The sequence below is a fragment of the Anser brachyrhynchus genome (genome assembly GCF_964034855.1).
Source record: "Anser brachyrhynchus genome assembly, chromosome: 25".
NCBI lineage: Eukaryota > Metazoa > Chordata > Aves > Anseriformes > Anatidae > Anser > Anser brachyrhynchus.
The window spans coordinates 4,546,152-4,568,414 of NC_137718.1; the positions used below are offsets into that span (position 1 = coordinate 4,546,152).

A 22,263-nucleotide genomic window follows, 5' to 3' on the forward strand; every position below is an offset into this window, starting at 1 on the left:
TCACCGAAGGGCACAAATGCTATTTCCAGCAAAATAAATTAATGAACCACTTTGGATCCAGCAGTACAGAACTGGAGCCCGTTCTTAGACTGCAGCTGGACCTCAGCCAGAACATAGGAGCTCAGCTAGCTTCCTTCTGACCCACAGCTTCTGCCAGAGCAGCTGAGCCTTAGGAACTACCAGTCTGAGAGGGCCAGCAAGAACTACAGAAAACAGTCTCCTTCTGTGGGCAGAAAACAATCCTAGCTGTTTTATGACAAGAAGCAACAAACTGAAATTCTGCAAGTTCCAACTGAGTATGAGGGAAAACTTCACAGTGGGGTGAGGACAATGAACAGGTTATCCAGGGAAGCTGTGGAAACTCCTCCAGAGATATTCAAAACCTACCTGGTGTTGATGCTGTGCAACACGCTCTAGGTGACCCTACTTGACCGGGGGGGTAGACTAGCTGGTCTCCAGAAGTCCCTTCCACCTCAACCATCCTGTGAATCCGATTATGACAATTTAGTTACCTATCGGGACAACTGGGGAAGCATGGTATTTACCCTCCCTATCCTGTAACCTATTAAAAGGAGTTAAGTTTTTCAAGGTCCATCAGCATCACTTACATCAAACAAGCAAGCCAGGACAAATTCTCTTTCAGCTTTTCCAAAGATTCCTGAACAAGTCAGTATCAAGTCATCAGGACAGTTTGGCACCTGGTTCTTAGCCTCCTGCATCAAGGCCTCACTTTAGTTGTTCTGTGTCATTTTACTGAATTGTTTACATCTGGAAGTCAATTTGGAACCCAGTACTAGGGAAGAAACAGATCTTCCCAAAGATATTGCCACTGTGAAGCATATGACATCATTAACAGCACCTGCATATGACAGCTATTGAAAACTTGTGCCAAAACTATCATTCATATGCTCTACAACACTGTCTCACCTTTAACATCAATTTCTATTGCATCACTTTTGTTCTGCATCTCAACTGCTTCTAAAAAAGCAGTCTTAAACCTTTACCTGTTCTGCCAGAACAATGCATCCATCTTTCCTGTCCTTCTTCTTAACCCCAGGATTTACCACCACCATCCCCAGCAAATAGACCTGAGCTGGCTTTTTGTGTACAGGCTGTTTTTAACTCATCACTGCAGGACGTAGCCACTTCCAGGAAAAAGATTCCACTTCATAGCAAGCAACTACATCAATAATCAAACCAATCTAGGAATAAGGCAAGTGAGACAAACTACCTAGCTGCTCACAAATTTATGCCAGGTCAGCTGGCATTTGCAAGTGCTTCTATCCACTCATCTCCCTTGTACACCCGGATATAGTTTTCACCTCCAAAGCGAAACTATTTCATAATGGAATTACAGTCAGTTATTTTTAAACCCAGAGTGACTGTATTTCATGGTTCTTTACAGTTTATGGCCCACCAGTTGACAAAAGATAAGTCTATAGACTTATCACAGCGATATGCACACAACCAGGGTATAAAAACAAGGCAACAGCTTCAGCGCTGCCTTTTAGTCCAGCGTTTTCTTCATTTCCAAGCTGAAAGAGGTCTCAGAACTTTAAATGCTGGGTCACGAGCCAAAGGGCCAAGCAGCCAACTTCTCTGAAGTAAAGCATTCACGCTCCACAGGGACTCTCTAGCCAGAGAACAAGCAGCTCATGCTCAAGATCACTTCTGAGATGCCAACTGGGCCTTCTGCCACCAGCTGGCTGATTAGGACATCAATCGTGTGATTATATTGCTCCCCAATTACCCTCCCCTGGCAAGAACCTCAGCTTCATAACTCCACATTTGCTTAGATCTACAGCTTTGTGACTGGTGGCAATTGCTTAAGAAACAAGCTATTCACAGACTGAAAACAAAACAATCGTCTCACCTGCACGGAGGAGTATGACAACATTTAAAAGACGAGCCTACAGGAAGCCTACGCTGTTCATCCTCTGCACTGCAGCCTGCAAAAGGCTTTCTGCTCTGTGTATTTATATACAGCTATCTCTCCCAGCACAGCAACTCATTTACCAGTGTCTATAGGATCTACTACATCCTGAACTTGCCAATTTGCCTCAGCAAGTAATCACGGCATCAGACTGCTCGGAGAAGACCATCCCTCAATCTGTCAATGCAAGGTCCCATGATTAACCAAGAAAATCCATACAAAAGAGGAAAAACCTCCATAGCCAATCCTCAGGCACTTAATCACAGCCACTCACACCATCAGCACCTGAAGCGACATTGCCATGACAACCGCGGTACCTTTAGCCCCGCTGCCAGGGTAGCACAGAAGGAGACACTTGTCTCCAGTTTGTTAGCTGGGTAATTGGTCCTGCTGTGCAGGGTCAGCGTTAAGGACGATGACAGCAGGCAGGGTCTGTCTGCTTAGGTATCAGGGCCACCTTATCCTTGGGATGGATCTCAGATTTATTAAACGCTTACGAGGTTAGCGAGCTGTGAAAATCCTATTCACCACCACTGCAGTCTGCTGCCTGGAAACTTCCTCCTGTGCTTCAACTTTTTCAGGAGGGGAGGAGCTTCAGGGATTTACAGTGCTGCGATTTTCAGGCGAGAGAAGCCTCCCAAATCCCTGTTCTGGGGGGCCGCAGTTTGTAGGAAGAGCAAATTGCCTGGAAACAATTCTTATGCTGAGCTCTTCAGGTGGCACACAGGACAGACCAGGTTTTGCCAGAAATTTTCACTTAACTGTCCCTCAGCTTGCCTACAACTCTGTAAGTCAATTCTAAAGCTTTGTTTCCTGTACTCATTATTTCTATATTCGTCAGCTATTTACTCCTGTGAGGCAAAGAAAACAAGCCCCCAGCCTTGTTCTTAATCTGATACAAACTGCAGATCTTCAGATGAAAACGATGGATTTGCTGAATAATGTAGTTTCAATACAAGCTCTTTCTCCATTATTCATGAATTTATTTCCTGCTATTCCACAGAGGTAGCTGAAGCCCTGTACACTGTCACTAACGCCAAATGGATCAGAATTTCACCCTGCAAGTCTGTAGATAAATTTTTAAAACCTTTATCTATTACCTCTTGCATTCAGCAGGTCAAGGCACAAGCATTATCAGAGCTGGTTGAGCCTCAACTTCCACACAAGCAGCTCCAAGCTCTAAATGAAATACCTGGGGCAGGACTAGTAAAGTTGCAACTCATTAGCCCACCTGCAACAAGCAAGTGCCCCTTGCCTGCATCATTGTGCCGCACAGAGGTACCTGGTGATCTGCTGCATAATACACTCAGAATTTTAGCTTTTAGAAAAAACATCTTAAAAGGAAACTTCAGAGGGAGTGCCTTCTATACCTTAGTTATGCGCCTTGGCAGACATCTTCCACCAATTCACAAGCCCATTTTTTGCATCCTGCAGAGAGAAGGCCCATGATAGGTGCAAAACAGCTCCTTCATCGGAGGAAGAATTTGTTTTGCTCTTGAATTTACAAAGCTTTCTTCCCCGAAGCATAATGGAACCTGAGCAAGTCCTTTGCTGTCAGTCTTCTCCACACAGTTGGTTTTTATGAGGCGGGGAGTCAGGAATAGCCAATTGAAAAGATTGTACTACATGAAGGCTGGGCAAAGACAAAGCTTTCAACAGAGGAGAGGACCTCGATAAAATAAGCAATTGAGTGATGGGAAGTCTCACTGCAAAGAAATTTCTCATCAGTTCAATTCCCATTCTCATCCCATTCAAAGCTTTTCCTCATAAGATAGCCAGTTGTAGTAAATTCTGAGGTCTTTACAGACCTTTGAGCAGGAGCTTGGACTCCAGACCTCCTGAGATCCCCTCCAACCTGAATTACTCTGACAATCCAGCTCCAATCAAGTTAACCACCACATCATTCTCAGAAAACTGAGTCAAAGATGGAAATAACTGCAGATCACAGGCCACATGAAGAAGCTGTCAAAAAGTAAATACTTCAGCTATCAAAGCTACTTCTGTAAAAGCTGTTTACAGCCCAGCTGCATCTGAGCCACTGATCCTGCCTGCTTGGGAGAGGGCAGCTGATAAGGACCTAAAACAATGGTTAAAAAAAACAAAACAAAAAACCCCCACACAGAGCACAGGTCAGAGACCCTTTAAAAGGGCTTTTGCCATTCAGTCTGTATGGAATAAGCATATCCAGAAGGAATTACATTCTCTTGCAACATCAGAAGAGGTTTGCTACTCTGCTTCCTGTAGCCCAGACATGCTTTTAGACTAGCGTGGTACTTCTCCCTGTAGTCCATCACACTTCAAGCTGCAGCCCTGGAAGTCTGAGTGGCCCAAGTCTAACGCAGGATTTACAACAGAATGAGTTTTGCCTCCAAACTGCAGAAGCTACAGCTCACCTTCCCCTACCATCCCTAAGTCACTGTCAACGGCTAGCAAAGAATCTAGGGCAGGGAAATGCACCACGTTAGTTTTTGTATTTACAGAAACACAAAACAATGCACAGATTACCAGCAGCAATACTGAGAAGTGTCATTCCACAGGTCCTCTCTGTTCTAACAGGTGGACTTCCTAACTGATATTGCACATGCATTTCAGTGGAAATAGTACCGAATGATATCCTGGATTGCAGTAATACATAAAGAAATATTTAACAAGCAACACAAGAAACCATTTAAAACATTTTTAACAAACAGTAGAAGAAAAGCATGCTAATATTTTGTATAAGATTTAACAAAAACAGATGAAAGAGCATGTAGGGGCCTGTAGGAGCAGAACCCAGAAGCCGTTAGCAGCAAAACCAAGTACAACTCCATGGCTGCAACTGTCACCAAGTATGCTCTAGCATAACTGTCTGCATTCTTAGATGATGGAACTCTTCTGGGCCTGATGAATGACAAGCACATGGAAAGTCTTCCATCCCAAAACTATTGCGATGGAACAGAAATGCATCCATGCACAATAATCTTGGGCCAAGATGCAGGTGTTTATGCCAATGGGGTAGAACAAGGATATTACTGAATTAGGACAGATATTTTTTCCAGCACCAGCCCCTGTGAAGCTCACCCTAACACTTGTAAGTCCCCCAAACCAAAGTCATCTGCCCGGGGAGTTCTGGCCTACATTGTGTCTTACTGTGCAGTTGACCGGTAAGGATGACATCACAATAAAAAATAATTAATATTAGCCATGCTATAAATACCCACTCACTTCTAGTTCAGCACGCAGATTATTATAATGACCGTACCTTTTAAGCTATGAAATTCTGTTTTACAAGCCTTCATTTCAGCATAATGTCCTCATAAAACACAACAGCAGTGCAGCGAAGAGAAGACTAAATTAAAAATTAATGAGCCCTGCCAGCACTAGGCTTTCTCAGAGCCAATAGAAAGTTGAAAGTCTTCTCCCCCATGCAAGTGTCCAGGTTATGTAAAGGCAGCAGACATACCCTTCCCTGTCCCAGGTTTAATAGCCACCGCAGTGCACTCATTTATATGCATGCAGAGGATTGACATCACTGCACTATGATCTCAGGGGATGCAGGGGACAAACCCAGCTGGATTAACAGGAGTCACGAAACCCGGCAGGACTGAACTCTGTCAGATTTTCCCTTCCCCTCAGTGCGGATCACCGTTAGTAACCACTTCCAGATGAGGAGTGGCTGGTTACAGAAACAAAAGCACTTCTTTGGAAGGATTTCATGGGAGATGAGACAAAAGGTTAGGCACCTTTCTGTCCCCACTGACTGAACTGCTCCATGCAGAGTGAGAGCCCTTTCAGCATCTCTCAAGGCTCTTAATGAGCACGGAAAAACACTATTTTAACAACCTCCCAGAGACAGTACCCAACAAGGTTTTAGAGAGGTCCATACTGAACAGACTTAAGTGTTCCTTGCTATGGCTTCAGCAATTATTGGTCAAGGGTGAAACACCAGCAATAGCAGGGCATTCAAATCACTCACATGAAAAATGTGTTCACTTTTATACAGGCAGCTTACTGCCCCACAACCAAGATGCTGTCCTTTGTCTTAGGAGAGATGCCTGAGATACAGAAGGCACCTCTCAGCTCCCACACATGGTTCATTTTCTTTACAGAGGGCAGAGAAGGCGGCTGTTGGGCACCAGCATAGCCTCTAAGTTCATAGACATTACAAGCCCAGACTCTAGTCTGACCCACAGAAGCTGTCAAACACCTTCAGCTCTCCACTGGAAGCACGCACCCTTATCTGTTAGCACCAGGAGTATCAAGCAGGCAATTTAAGCAAGGTGTTTGTAGGTAGTGGTAAGGGACTGGGCTGAACACCCTATATTTCCTGCTAGCTGAATAACTTCAGCTCCTAGCAATTAAGTGCTTGACCAGAAGCTCTCTCCACCAAAATCCCACACAGAAGCTACATGGTTTAACTGCAGCCTTTTATAGAAAGCTCTTCACAGATGCCTAGAAAAAGAAACTGATATGGAATTCAATAGGATTGCATACTGATTACTCTAAAGCAATATCCTTTAATGGAAACTGATCCTTTGTATGCATTTTGTGATTCTTTCTATGCATTTTAAAGCTCATCCGTAGAATTTAGGAGACACGTACTCCCACCTAATTCTATGCAATTTTCCGCTATTTTTAGTAACTGATTTCATTCTCTAAAGTACACACAACCTCTCCTTAACTGCCTTCCCTTTTCCCCTCCAAGTATTCTAATTTCTTGCAATTTCCAGTCCAACTCCTTATCAGCTCAGTGGCACTGAACACTCCACTGAATATTCCCAATCCGTCAGTTTATACAATTAAGTAGAAATTCTACTTATCAGGAGCTGGTGCACCATCTTCCACAGAGCTATACATGGTTTCTACACTTCATCCTGGTGGCAACAGGAGAAGTATTACAGCATGCAACATATTACAGCCATTCCTTGCTTTTGTTGCTAGGTTCATCTCCCAACAGGAAAGCCTCGGTCCTTGATCAGCAGACCATGAACATGCTGCATTGAAACATGCCCTTGTAAGACAGAAGTGACAGACCAGAACCCTCTTGCACTTTTCCAAGAGAAGGACTGACTACATGCAGTCATTAAAATAAAGGTCTCAGTCAGCTGAAGAACTTGAAATAACATACTCTGACTCCCTAAGCTGCCATTTTAACGGAAAGAGGAGGATTTACCTGCTCCACCCACTCCAAACCAGTTTTATTGATTCCAAACATCCATTATTTATTCTACTGATACTGTATTTCAATACCACCCTGGTTTTGGCTGGGACACTGTTAATTTTCCTTCTAGTATCTGCATGGTGCTGTGTTTTGGATTCACTACGAGAATAGTGCAGATAACTGATGTTTCAGTTGTTGCAGAGCAGTGCTTATACAAAATCAAGGACTTCTGGGCTTCTTACAGCACCCTGGCAGCAAGGAGAAGGCTGGAGTTGCACAAGAAGCTGGGAGGGGACAGAACCCTAGCACAAAAAGCTGCTTTGAAATCCAGTTGCTGTATTAGCCATGCAATAAGGACAAAACCCAGCTGGGCACCACAGCTCATACAGAAATGCATAATTCTTGTACCCACTGCAGACCAACAGTTCCCACTTGGAACAATACCCCAGACAGGCACCTAGGGCCCCAAGATTTCACCTGATACTCCATCACGAGCAAGAAGAGGTGCAGAAAGCACTGCTTAAGCATTGCTAACATGCCCATTCCTGTCCCAGCATGGAAAATGCAGTCACCTAGGAAACCGTTTTGGAGATCTGCTGGTGTCCAGGGGTAAGGTTCAGAAGTGTGTAAATGTAACAATTACTCACAGGCATCCACAGCTTGTGCCCATCGGAGAACCTGCTGGAGAGCTGACAGTTTCCATAGAAACTGTCTGGAGGAGCTTACAGCGAGCTTCCTCCCAGCTGTTCCACCTCCAAGTGCAAACAAAGGCCCAACAACAACAAATGGGAAGGACAACTCATCTGGAGTGCAACAGCTGGACAACGAGCAGCAAGGCCAGAGGAGTGAGGCAGGCGAAGGTCAGCCTCAGGGGGAAACAACGGAGTCCATCTTATAGCAACTTATTTTGCAACTAATCTGCTTATTTCTTGACAGCTACTTCCTTTAAAAACCTTGTTTCAGTAGCTCAGAAAGAGTCCTACAGTGATCTAACCGGGGAAGGCAGCTGAGGGAGAAGGTTTTACAGCAAAACCACCAGTCACACGTAGCCTCCGCTGAATAGCAATGCAATGGAGCTCCACGTTTGTGCAGAATAAAGCTCTTAGCTGTAAAATTGAGTCATCCCTCGGAAGTATTAGTCAGCAGGGAACCTTGCAGGTACATAAATGCACGCCTGTCCCATTTAAGAACAAGCAGCTGCCAAGTTCCACTGCTTGCCTTCTCACCTCAGATGTTCTCCAGCTCCTTAATGCCAACAGGTGAACGGGTCTATAGCCACGTGGTCTGCCAAGGAAACACTGCAAGATGTCACATCACTTCATGTCTGCTGCACAGCACATACTCAAACCTGTTGCCTAAAGTGAATTTCATCCTCAGAAGCTGAAAGTTTTATCTTTTCAGACTCTTACGCTGTCTGGAGTTCCCCATTCATACACAAGGTGGTTTCCGCTCTAGAAAAACTAAGAGCTTCCCTGCTAGTCTTCCCATCACCAACTCTTCTCCATTTGCCTAGCCTCCCTGTGGTCTTTGCCACAGCATCTTCCACGTCCTTTATTACCAAAAACCCCTCTTACCCCACACCACTCTAACACTCCATGTTATCATCTACACTTATTTTGCTAAAACTAGCACACAAAAGAGCAGCATCTCTGTAGACTTCAAAGCTTTTTTCCCCTTTAAGTCCAGGCAAATGCATTATCACTATTCTCTTCATAATTTCTTTTTAATCCCAGAAGCAGCCTCCCTTCTATTTCTGGAGGTAGCGACTTTTTGCTTTTAAAGGGCACAAGAGGGAGGGAAATAAAACTGACCTTGGGAGTTTTGCAGCTCTCAAGCTTCGGCAACAGGACTATTTCTTGACACTGCTGCCAACCTTCCCTTACCAAAAAGGACAGTGAGAAACATCAGCCAGTTCTAAGAATAAGTCTTCCCCTGCTCTACTTCCTCTGCTGCTGGCGCTATCTATCAGCCCAGCCTGTGTAACAATGGGACTCATGACAATGAGCACAAGCAGAGGTCTGCAGGCTCTGCCTCAATACAACACCGGTGCTGCTTTATGTTTGTCAGCCACATTTATGACCTGGCAAGCAGCAATGACCAAAAGCCCTAGCGCTATTAGATACAGCTAGCTTCTTAGTGTCAGTCCTTAATTAGAACAAATCATGTTAACCACACAAAAAGAAGAATTCACAACTCAGTGACAGCTAATCATTTGCAAGGAACAACAGATGCACTTGCAATGAAGATATATTTCATGGCTCCTTGCAAAGCACTTTTCTGATTGAATAATGCATTATAATGAACATTCGGATAGTTCAAAAGTGTTTTAAAAATTTATAAAGCACTTTCTCCTCCATCCACTTCTGCACAAGTATTCCTTAGTTTGTGCCATAGTTGAAGGCTACGCAGGTGCTAGCTTTTATCCTAGATTTATGCTGGCAACATATAAAATAATTCAAGAGATGTCTTAAGCCAACAAAAAGACAACCTAAGCAGAAGTGTCACAGGTGGATGTAACACTTCTTGGTACTTCTAGGGATGGAAGTGCTTTTTTTTTTTTGCATCATTTCTCAAAAGCTTGACAGGAGGTTTCAAATGAACTAAGGTTTATTTGAGCTAAGCCTTTGTCCAAAGTCAGAAACTCTCAATTCAGCTTTCTTTGGCTTTGACGAAACCCAGAAACAGGCTGCATTTGGTTTTCCCCCAATTTTTGAGAGGTTTACTATAACTCAGAATTCTAAACAGAGCAGAAGGAAAGCTTCCTGTAATATGTTAAGCCGTAGAAAATGCATGTACCAAGTCTCACGAACCAAACCTACAGAGCTCCTCCTTACTTCTCATCTGGAACACACGGAATTGGCTTAGCAGCAACCAACTGTCCTGAACATTGCTTCAAGCTCCTCACCATCTAAGAATTCACAAGTCTATAGAACTCTTTACCTGCCACAGGTGAAGAGTACAAAACACAGTGCTGGAAACTCAGATCAACTGTACTCATCTGATATCCCCAAAAAGGGTTAAGAGGATTTCCAAGCATCTCATTCTTCTCTAATTTTTTGCTCCTTAATAGATATACTCACACATGCATTATTTTTATGTCAACTTGGTGTGAAGCAAAAGAAAAAACATTTACAAGTTGTCCCATCTCTGAAGAAAGCAGGCTGCTAAGAGGCTGTTCCCTGCTTATCTAGGGATCAGCTTATCCCTTCCCATCTGGTAACAGCAGAATTAAAAGAATTGTCCACCTAGCAGCTGACTAGTATGCCTGAACATGGTTTCTCCACAGTCTAAATAAAACCAAACTCACTCTTCTGCAGTTTGTTTTAGCCGTGCAAAAACGCATAAACTGGTACACTGATCAGGGTGAGAGTAGCATGCACATCATGTGGGTGAGATTAGCACTTCAGACCTGTGGTTCCTAAACAAAATCTCTGAAGTGGAAAGACCTCCTGCCAATCCTCATCTAAACCCTGCTTTTTCAAAGTACTTTAAGTGTTTGACCAAAAGTAGACGTGAAAAGCCTCAAGTGTTCTGACAAACAGGCCAATCCTTGACCTCCCTCCCAAACTAGCGATAGCATCAGTACTTTCAGCTTTAGAACTACAAGTAGGTTGCATTTGGTTCCTCAGCTAGCTATAAACAAGCTCATTACCAATTCACCTTCAGATAACTTTTTATGATGCTTGGATAAAGATCAGTACTTCTAAGTGCTCAGATTAATTTCTATTCATGTTTCTGCACTGCTGCCAATATTGAACTTTCCCCTCCGTAGAAAAGAAATAAACCACATGAACGGCTACAAATCCTTACTCCTAAGGTTTGCTTTTTGAACAGGGTTTTTCCATTTCTGTTGTTCTGATCTCAAACAGCAGGCTTCTCCGTTGCCACTAAAGGAGACTGAAAACAGGATCATCCATTCTGCATGAAAAACACCAGGTGACTATTTCACCCTACCAAGAACACTGAGAAAGGCGTCCCTCTGGTATGCAAGTCAGGGACACCAACACATCTTTAGCTGTTTTTCAGCACCATCCCTGTGAGAATTCTTCTATGAATTTAAAGCATGTCTTGCATTTGTACTCATATCTTGCATCTGACATGGAGCAAATCCTTCAAGGTCCAATAAGCACAACAGCCAGCTCTGCTGAAAACTAAAAGCATGCTAATAAGAGAGCAAGAGAGTGGGACAGGAGCCCTTGTCCCAGCTATTAATAGAAACACTTCAGCAGAGCAGAAAGAATTGAGGGCTGGGATGACTGTGCCTTCTTTCTAGGATGCTGCTGTCCTGCTTACTGGACCATTAAATGTTGAGCAGAAGGAAAGACAGGTTTGGGTGAATAATGGAAGTGTAGCATCTGCAGATTTCCATGTATGTCTAGAAAACGCTTGCAATCACTGACCTAGCTGGTAGACTGGCACTTTTGTTTTTGCAACATTTTGAGAGGGTGTTTCAGCAGGTAGGTGATGCTACCTGCTTCTGCAAGACCACTCCTCACTCCAGTAAATGGCTCATCAATTTTTCCAGATCTAAAATGAGCATATACAAAGCCCAAGTGAAGAATCTCTGGCTTAAGTCAGGTCTGCTCCAGAGAATAAGCATCTCAAAAACAGTGCCCTTACCTTTTTCAGTCTGTGATCCTCCCAAATATAATATGAAGATCCCCGCGCACATAAAGGTCATACGTGGTCCACAAAAAGCATGCCACAGAACACTTCTCTAGCAGCCTGTTTCAGTGGGCTGAAACTTGAAGCTGCCAAGAATAATCACAGTATTAGCTGGAGTGTGCAGTGAGCTATGTAAGTCCTCAAAAGTCTGACATCTGCAATTTCAGATGGGTAAGGACTCAAATGCACCGCTTGGTTCAGGAACAGACTTCAGCAGTTGCACAATGTGGTGCACAAAGACAAGGAAGACAAGGCGTGGGTACCTCTTGAGCCAGCAAGACAAACCTGTCTCATGCAGCATTTTTCCAGGCTGCCAGCAAACAAAGATTAACTGGCACCATCTGGCACAGACAACTCAGATCTTGGATAAGTCTTGTCATTGTTTTTGCCAGCAGGTCCAATGTTACCTAATCAATACTCTGCGCTGAACAAACTACTCGGAGAAGAAACAAGTAATCGTCCTACTTCCCTGTGCTTTCATATACACATCTGCTATTTTAAGCTACCTGGCAGGTTTTCTACAGCCCATTAGAGCTGCACACCAGCTGCTTTCAGTGCTTTTGTTACTACTTCTGACCCTAGTCATCTATTACACCTACCTGTTCTGTTAGTAGCGTTCCTGGAACACAAGGATCTGGTGCACTACTCCTATTACAGGTGTACTGCAAGCTTAGTTATCCACACAATTCCATGCAAGACGTCAAAAAGCATTTAAAATAACTGCAGAATAAGGTGCTACTCTCCAATCTGTTAAGCATGCACAGCCCTTCAAGGATGCTTATACAGGACTGTTGCAGTATTTGTTCACGCAGCCCTACCCCTTGTTATAGAGAGAATTTTCTTGTAGCCTTAAGCAGAAGTTATTTACAATTAAGAAGAGACCATGCAAGTGTATTTTGCATATGGCGGCAGCTTGTACAGACATACTTTAAGTATTTCACAGCAACTGTATGTCACACCAGTGTAATAACAATGTCTGCAAGGAAGGCTCCCAGATTCTCATGAGGCAAAACACTACATTTAAAAAAACACAGGCACCTGCTTGCACATGTGGCCAGTGACAGTTCCACACCTGGGGCCAAAGAACTAAATTATATGCCCCACAAGTTACATTTATTGTAGAAAATGTCTTCCTAGTTTAAAATCACAACCAGTCCTTACTCTAAGACTACAAACTAGAAAGCGACAACTGCATTCTTACTCCTGGAATCCACCTACACAGCACAGTATCAGAAAAAAACTTGTACTTACTGAGATGTCCCACATTAACCACGAGGACATATGGCTGTTGCTGTCCATGACCACAGGTCATTTGTCAAAAACAGTGAAGCTTCCTGCCCTTCATCCATCCATGCTAACAGGACAGATGCCTGACCTGTGGGAAGATGCTCCTTCCTCACGCACTTGCTATAAGGACTGCACACTCCAGGAGTCTGCTTGTGCAATAGATTTTGTTTGTTTTTAAACCATCTCAGTATGCTGCATTAGAAGAGGTTTACCAAAGCCCCGTGTCTATTATTACTGATTCCTTAGACAAAATCTATGCTTATAAACTTACCCCTATCTCTCAGACCACGTCCCTGTGAAATGGCTTGCCAGGGGCAAGGGGCACCTGTCTGCCCATCTTTTCTTACCCTAGGAAACATGGTACAAGTTTAAGCAGTTTCATCCTATGCAACTCCTTGCTAAAAGTTGCAATTATGAAACCAGGACAAAATCCATCTAGGTTACTACACCAAGTTATATTGCAGTTGGAGAAGAATCAAAGAGAAGAATCTTTTCCTTGTGAAAGACAAATCTAAGTAAAACCAACCTTGCAAATTACAGGATAGTTGCACAACACAAATTACAAAGCAGGGTAGGAAGGCAAGGTTCATGGCTCTGCTGTCCACTTGCAGAGTGATTGGCTTATTTAGGCAGTTGCCAGCTAGAATATTTCTGTTTAGCCTCTACACCATCTAATGCAAGCATAAGCACTGTGCCAGCCTGACACCAGAAACCTATTTCAGGGATTGGCTGCTCCATCAGCACTAGGTCTCCCAGCCAGTTTAACAGTAAGCCATAAATCCCAAGAAGGTAGAGGGGGGTGGCAGGCTCTCTGCTGGAGAGGTGTTAAAATGTCAGAGTTTAGTTTTCATCTGTAAGGAATCCAGCTGCATCAGTTCTGCCTCATCTTAGAATTTACATTCCAATTCACAGCAGTGCAAAGCTGATGTGGCAACAGCACTATTTTAACTTACGTGGTCCTTCTACACACATCACAGCCCAGGCTAAAACAAAGACAAATGATTTCTGCATAACATTACCCAGGTTATTTATTCATCTCTCAGCAGCAAATTCAGAGTTGTCAGCAACACCTTTCCGGCAGCCCTTCCACATTCTCTTTGCCTTTTCTCAAGGAGGCAAGTGTTTGCTGCCCTTTGCAAGCAACATTAGAGGCATTAACATGCATCGTGGCATGTACCAGGACCAGTAATGCAAGTTGTCTGGCAGGGTGTCACAGCTGGCAAGCAGCCATTAATGCCACTCCAGCAGAGTACAAATCGCAGAAGTGCACTGCAATCCTGTTAGCTTTTGACCTGTACTGGCTTTAGCGCTGCTGACAGTCCTAGCTTCCCTCCACACACCTTTTTTTGACAGCTTTTTTAGGGCAGAAGTACCTAACGCAAACCAAACATTTCTGCTCTGAATGGCATGGTGCTCTTGCAGACATGAAGATGCAAAGCCCGTGCTTCAGCTACACACCATTTCATGTCACTGGCAATAAAGCACAGAAACGGGAGCCTCCCAAGCAAACCTAGAGTTACTGTAAGGCATCCTCACCATTTCTGCTTCTAGCACCACCTCAAGCAGGTCCCCATCCATGTTCAGCTTGTGGGGAAAGGTTTGACTGTATCCTGCTACACTTCTGCTGGAACAGGTTATACTGGGTAACGACTTATGCTTAAAGGACACCGATGAACTAGGAGTTTCACTGCTCCTGCTGAAGTACAGAGGACACTTCTTAGCATTCGTTTACTGCTTTGCTTAAACTTAACCGAAGTCTCCTTTTACTAATTGTCTTTCATTTGTAAGCTATTTTAGTTAGCAACTCTTCTTCCCAAACAGAGATGCTCTTCTGTAGCAAATGCATACCAAAACCTGCAATCGGCAAATGAAAAAACCTGGGGAGTTCTTCCAGGCAAAACATGCTCTGCACAAGCAAAGTTTCATGTAAATGCACCCAGACATGTGGCACCAATTAAAGCACACACGAGAGCCACATAAACCTTTGAACCAGCCCCTTGCCAGACCAGGCATCATTTCCTACCTCTGCCTGTATTCATACTAATTTATTGAACTGCTAGAGCAACTTCCAGTCGCTAGCTAATGAGAGAAGTCATATTTCAACACGATGCTGCTGGATCGATATATTTTATAAACAAGGGTAGCATAGTTCTAAAAGCTACTGTCTTTTTAAGGATGGAAAACTACCAAGTCACTTTATGCTCACACAGCACATTCCCCTAGGACACGCAGATGTACTAATGTCAACTTTATGACAACAATAATAATACTTTGCTTTCCAGCAGCATCTTTTACACAGGAACTTGGTATGCTTTAAAAATGATGGACCAGACGCTCGGAGCTTCTCAGCGTACCTCTGGGAGCATTCACGGAGGCTAACTTCAGCTAAGGAGGCCCATCGTTGCAGATCCTGCGGTTTAAGACAGAAGCTAAGTCAGGACTGATGCAAATCATTTTCCGTAGGATCTCTCCCCAACTATACAGGGAGCCTTGGAAGATCTGCATTTGTAAATACCCTCCCCTCACTCTCTTCTGACTTTAAAATAAACTTGGGAGTACTCAAAAATAGCTAGGCCACTGTGCTTACATCAACATTTTAGGGGACAGGTAATGAAAAGTTTACAGCATCTCAAAGGTACTATGGGGAATATCATGGACTAGTCACCAGGATAACATCCACAGGAACTGATGACACGGATATCATAAAGAAAACTCTTGAGTTCAAGAGAAAGCAGCGTAGCCATCTTGTCCCTGCCCCTCACTCCACAGGAAGGCTCCGCTCTTCCCAAAAGCGCTTCCACTGTCAGTCCCATTCACCAAGTTTTACTGACACGTTCCATGTACTGACACGTTTTTGGTAGTGCAACAGATGAGCTTATTCAGACAGCACAATTCCCTTTTTGCACCAAAACACAGCACATCTTGCTGCCGCCCATCTCAGCCTTGCTATAAATGACAGCCTTTGTGGTACTGCTATGCTAAAGTTAGAAAGAACAAACAGGGAACCACATGTAACTGTCTTGAATCTCAAACAGGTACAGTAATAAAGTTTGACACTGCTTCACAGTAGAACAAAAGCAGCCACAGACTGTTCAGAACTCAAACCACTCAGCCAGGTACACAAGATTCCCTAGAAAGTGGTTCTTCATTGCTTTGCAGTAGAAGAAACACCTGCACCTGACAAATTATACCACTAATGAGGCCCCTCAAACTATACAGTGGGGGAATTCTCACTGTGTTACAGTGAAAGCAGTGAATGGCCAGTTTGGTAGGGGAAAAATAGAAGTTTTGTTTCCAAAAGCCAAAAAAAACACAGGGCAAAACAGTCCAAGGAAAACCTTACTTATTGAAAATAAGCCTGTGACTTCAAAAATAAAGCTCTGGAACAAGATATACCCTTCAGCCTCCCTCCTTAAGAAAAGGATCAGATCTTCTGTGGTGCCAGAATAAAACAGACTTCATTTGTTGCAGATTTATGGCTAATCTTCCAGATTTCATTTGAAAGAACAGGCTCAGCATATGCATCCACCAACTGTATGCACAAAGACCACCACCCATGCAAGATACAGTAGCAAACTGGTGCAGAAAGAAAATACAAGTGGAGCTAAGCACAATTCCTTATTTTTTCCACCCTCTTACAGTGTACAGGTCCCTTCCTACTAACCTTCATTACTTTCAGGGGAAATCAATACATGGTGTAGATTAGACTGAGCTTTCAGACACTGAATATTTGTTCTGCACTGGCATTTGAGATCTGCTTTTTGAAAAGACAACACTGAGTCCCTTAGAACTCAAATAATTTACTCAAGTGATGCAACTGAATCATTCCAGTTCCTCTTAGCAAACACTTAGGACATGGGTGGAAATAGTGAATGCACAAGCACCAAGGAAACATGAGAGCCCAAATCATACCACGCTGCCAAGGCTCTACATTTGTCACACATTTCATGCTCATTACTAAACGCCTGGGCATCTTATTTCTGATTTGCCTTTCTGCTATAACATTCCTGGCATCAGTTGAGATGTTTTGATGAACACCCCGGTGAAGCAGCAGCAAGCCAATGAGAGCTACAGAGTCCTTAGCCACTAAGTACGAGCTTGGACAAGGCTTGAACGCTCTCAAGAATTATCAAAGCAGTGAGGAAACAGACATCCAACTGATCGCAAACAAGTAAAAACTAATGTTGGGCCCAGAGAACACATTGAACTTGTTAATAAAATCTTTCCTTCCCATCTGACCACATCAGAGTTTTGAAAACTCTGCATTTCCCAGTTATGCACCTGGGTTGCCTTGCACTCCCCACCAGATCATCAGGATCTTCAGGAACTGAAGTGCCCAATTCACTAAAGGCAGACTTAACATCTCTACCAAGCACTCACAGAGGAACTGAACCCCTTTTTCCAAGGAAGAGGAGAAATAAAGGCTACTGTTGTTCTAAACAGCATTTTAAATGGCCTTTTACACCACTTTTCCCCCCATAATTTTCCTTCATGTCAGACTTCCACTATTTCAAAATATGTATCTCTAACATGCACAATACCAACCTCTTAATTTTTATTCCTTGCAAGACCATTTCCCTCACTATCATGTAAATGAGCCTCCCTGGAGCTCTTAAGCATTATTATACATCATGGCAGTTGTATTACTCTCTGCACACTATAAAAGCAGTCCAAGACTCAATTACTATTCACAGATGAACAAAGTATACAGTGCATTTACTGAAGTTATGGCTGCTTAAGGTATATAGCCTCTACATTGTACGCATTTACTTATGAAGTGCCTTGAAAGAGAAAAGCATGGCTGTTGAAGGACATTCCTATAGACAACTTAGGTTTGTCAATAAATGCCACGCTTCTACGCAACGTTCATTTCAATGAATTGATTCCATTCATAGCTGCAATCCTGACATAAGCCCTGTTCTTTCCCATAGCTTAAAGGACTTCAGTGAGAACTCGGGTCTCTAAATTCAACCAAATTCTGACTCGAGGGACATCTGAAAGAAACAAATTTTCAGTCACAATCTAAAGCATCTTGTTTGGAGGCTTCTGAAGGTAGTCTACTGGTTTTCTTCTCTAGTAAGAGCTTCCATAGTCACACAGGCACCAAGTGTTAAATGCTTTTAGTATGGCTGAGAGGACTGAGGTACTTTCAGCTGTATCCATATGAAATATGATCATTTGCATCCTGCAAATTCCCCAAAACCTTCATCCCAGCCAAATAAAAACACGCTGTCTAAAATTCCTCAGCCTAAGTACAGAGCTACTTTCATGATTATGCAGTCCAAGTGCGTAGCTTTGGCATCACCAAGGTGATGATATACAGTCTGTAACAAAAATCAAAGAAGAGAAGTCTGCAGGTGTAAGCAGGAATTGTTATTTCTGAAAACACAGTGTAAATACAATAATTGGGATCCTTAGCCTATTAAAAAATCCCCAAGGAACTGCTCCACAATTGAGTTGAATAAAAATGGAAGGTAAAAGGCAAGCCAAAGGTATACGTATGCCTTTGAATCTGCAGTCTGCACGAGGAAAAAAATCCATCAGCTTGAGACATTATTATCATAGCCAATAGTTCTTAGGTTTTACTTTACTCCTACAGCTAGCTGAAGCTAAACTCTTAGGGACCATTGTCTACCTTCCTCAGTAGTATGGTATTCGTAATTGAAGCTACTAACATTGAGGAAAGAATTGTAATGAACCACAAAGAGTTCTATATTCCTAGCACTTAGGCTTGCAGTACTCTCCAAGCTTTCTCAGCAGACTGGCTCTGCCTCTACAAGCAGGAAGAAATAGTATGTACTAAGACAATATTTCTAAATAGTTCCAACTGCACTCCAGCGTATACTTCACCCAGTAATTACCCTATTAAATGATCATCTGTGGCAAGATAAACATCATTTGTATAATGCCTCACCAGTTCTCCAAATATTTAGCAGTAGATATGCAGTTTTGTGGTCAGTCACCTCCCAGTCATGCACTTAAGGACCTCGTGCTAGCAGCAGTTCTGGTATTCAGTCATTGTTCTACAGCCTGGGGCACAGAACATATGGCACAACAACTGTGTCCTAGAAAAGGTTGCAACTCTCCAGCAAGAGCCACAGATCCTGCAAGCACCTGACTCGTTAATCTGCAACAAAAACTAAATTGCCTCACTGCAAGCAAGCAGCCCAAAGGCCATCTATTGGCCATTTCAGTCTCTTCTCTGAATCTGTGAAGACCTCCATTTTTGTTGTATTTTCCATGTAGAGGGCTCACCTTGAACCTCATCCAACAGCTACAAAGATTAGGCTGTCAGGGGTTTAATATTCAGTGCAGGTGCAGACAACATCTAAGAGCTCAAGTACCCTCTATCAGTCTACTGCTACTGTAGAGTAACAGTTCTGCCCTGTAACACACTCCTAGGGCCTAGCCCTTCCAGCCAGAAGGCAGGGGTGTTCGTATTCAAAGCACTGACGAACTGCCAGACTTGAAGCTATGCTGTTGTTGGTTTTGTCTTGATTCCCAAGCTTACTATATGAAGAGGCAACTGTGGCACCAGGGTTCAACAACACCAACACACAAAGCAAGGCATAAATCAGAAGCTAACTAGTTATGTTACACTAAAAAGCAAGCCTTCGCTTTCACGGAGGCAAGACACAGACCAAGAAGCAGGAAACAGACAAGAAGAAATGAAAGAAAATTATTGATACTATTCCTATGCAAGGCTTAAACCACATTCACAGCTCTAAAATCAAATATTAAGCCCTACCCCTCAATACCTCTCTGGAGTAAAGGTTACTAATAACCTACAAACCCAAATATCCTGCCATAGTCCAGAAATATGCTTCTACACTGCATCCTGCTGACATCCTCTCCACTACTGCCACTGATTTTGAAGGACTAGAACTCACAGTACTTCTACAGGCACTGCAACGTTCAATGTGATGGCAGCAAGACAGCCATTTCAACTCCTCCAGCTCCCTTCTCCTTACCCCTGGAGAAGTAATGATGCAAGTGCTGCAGGCTAAACAACTGCTCAGTTCCCAGAGTAGCATCTATGCTGCAGGGCTAACAACCACCCAACAGTGGAACTCGCATATTAACATTACCATCCCACCAGCCAACTTTTAAGGTCACGCTCCTTTGCGCTCCTAATAATTAACGGCTACTTTTAAGACTTATTTCAGTCTGTTTAGCTTTCCATGAAAAACGTTATCCAGCAGAACACATACAGAACTTCAGATCAGAAAGATCCACGCACCTGCATCAGTTTACACAATACTCCTTAGTGAGCTTGGGCAGAACATCTCAAGTTCTTTACAGGATCAGGACTTCACTGCGTAAGTTTATAAAAGCTGACCCATGTTCAGACTAAATTCAGAAGTGCACAAGTTTATCAGGCAGAGAAGGATACATTGTTAAGCCACACATTTAAAAATTCCCAATTTATGAATTCTGAAAACAAAGAATAAAGCCAATTGTTTGAATCGTTATAAAGAAATACAGCTTCAGAATTTGACTAAATTTGTGAAACTCAACTCTGTACTACCAAAAATGAAGAAAGCAATAGAATTAGAGGGAAAAGCAACAGTACAGAACTCAGACTCCTGAGTTCTAAAGAAAGTAGCTCTGTCTCATTTTCTACACTGGAGCAGACTAAGAACACAGCAGCTTGCTGAAAGAAGAGTTACATGAATGGTAAGCTGCTTAAGTGAACAAAAAGGTCAATGAATCAAATCTGCCACTCACAAAAAACATCTACAGACTATCAGAAGTCTTGTTATATTCTCTCTCACCCCTGCAACATACATTTCTGATGAAATGCTGTGTAATTTCCTCTATTTTCTGGAGGAGATCAGAATGATCACTATACATCTTCATATTGTTCCATTTTTAATTGTTACCAGCCCAGCTGGTAACATGTGAGAGTTAACTAACTACTCACTAACATTTCTCCCTGAGCTCCACCTGCCAGTGCTGATAGGTGCTAAATACTTGCAGGTGACATGTTTCATTAGCGGTGGGACTTCCCTCTGTGCTTCCATCAGCTCTGGGAACAAGATGAAACCTGTGGGGAAATTGGAAAGTTCCTTTCACATACTTGCATGCATTACAGCACACCCTTTGTCTTCAGTGGTTAAAACAGCTTCACTGTTTGTGAAAGCAAAATACCTGTAATAAAGCACCTCATGACCTAGTTCTTACCTATGTAGACACCCATCCCTAGAAACCCCAGCATCTCTTGTACCCAGCTCAGCAGCAAGCCATCTCTCATTCCCACTCTTACTGCAGGTCTGAACGAATCACCTCCGGATGGATAAAACACTCAAGAAGCTGGGCAATGTCAGTTTTGAAAACCTGCCAAAGAAGCCCCAGACCCTCCAGTGGCAGCTGCGAAAAAAAGAAGGACAAATCAACATAGCACTCATTTGTCCAGCAGGAAGTGAGCTCTCATTTACATCACTTTTAATCTATTCATGCTTGTTAATAGTTCACTTTTTAATACCTTATAGCTGAAAGTGCACCTTCCAATGGAAACCGTTTCTGCCTAGTAAAAGCATAAAGTATACATTTACTTACATTGATGTAGTCACATATAACTAACAACCTTAAGATGAAGCCCGATTTTCCTTGCCAGCTTAACTATACAACAGCACTAGTGTTTTGTCCTGCAGGCTGTTATCGATTTTGCAAGTTGATGTATGGCTTGACCAGCATATGTTAATTAAATGCTGGATCCATTTTTGGAGACATCAATTGCTTCTTCTCTAAGAGAAGAACTGCATACACTGCATAACACTCTGTCTGCACACAGAGTAGTTGCTTAGCGCAAACACCTGAGGCTTATGGAATTACTAAGTTTCACATGGGTATACATTATTTTAACACTTGTTTCAAAATCAGAACAAAAGAAGCTTTCAGCTTCCAGGGAATAAGCCTCAATTACAGACTATATCAAGAGCAGGAAGAGTTATTGTCATGACAAAACCTTTGATTCCAATTCCTTACAGATCTACTTAATCTACTTAATTATGTCTTAAGAAGCCATACACAGCAAGCTCACTTCATAAACTATTTTACAAAGGGACTCCACTGTCTTGCAACTTCAAGAAACAACATAAAAGAAGCCATCTTCCAAGCTTTACACCTCAACCTCACTGCAAGTGGAGGCTAAAGCTGTTCCATGAGCCATGTAAGTTTATGTAATGGCAGAAAACCAAGTTATAAATAGCTGCTGTCTCAAGTAATGCTCAGAACA

At 42.9% G+C, this 22,263-nt stretch overlaps 1 protein-coding gene across 14 annotated transcripts in view; it reads right to left on the reverse strand.

The window, feature by feature from the left end:
* Nucleotides 1-22,263, reverse strand: part of LOC308182811 (uncharacterized protein) — a 207,307-nt gene that overhangs the window by 117,654 nt on the left and 67,390 nt on the right. For 10 of the 14 annotated variants that reach the window (XM_080568017.1, XM_080568018.1, XM_080568020.1 and 7 more), the window contains exon 1: nt 1,874-1,991. The gene's annotated coding sequence lies outside the window, so the exon portion shown is untranslated. Of the gene's footprint in view, nt 1-1,873; nt 21,073-22,263 lie in introns of those variants that run through there. The other 4 variants (XM_080568029.1, XM_080568028.1, XM_080568030.1 and 1 more) reach the window with 4 other exon arrangements.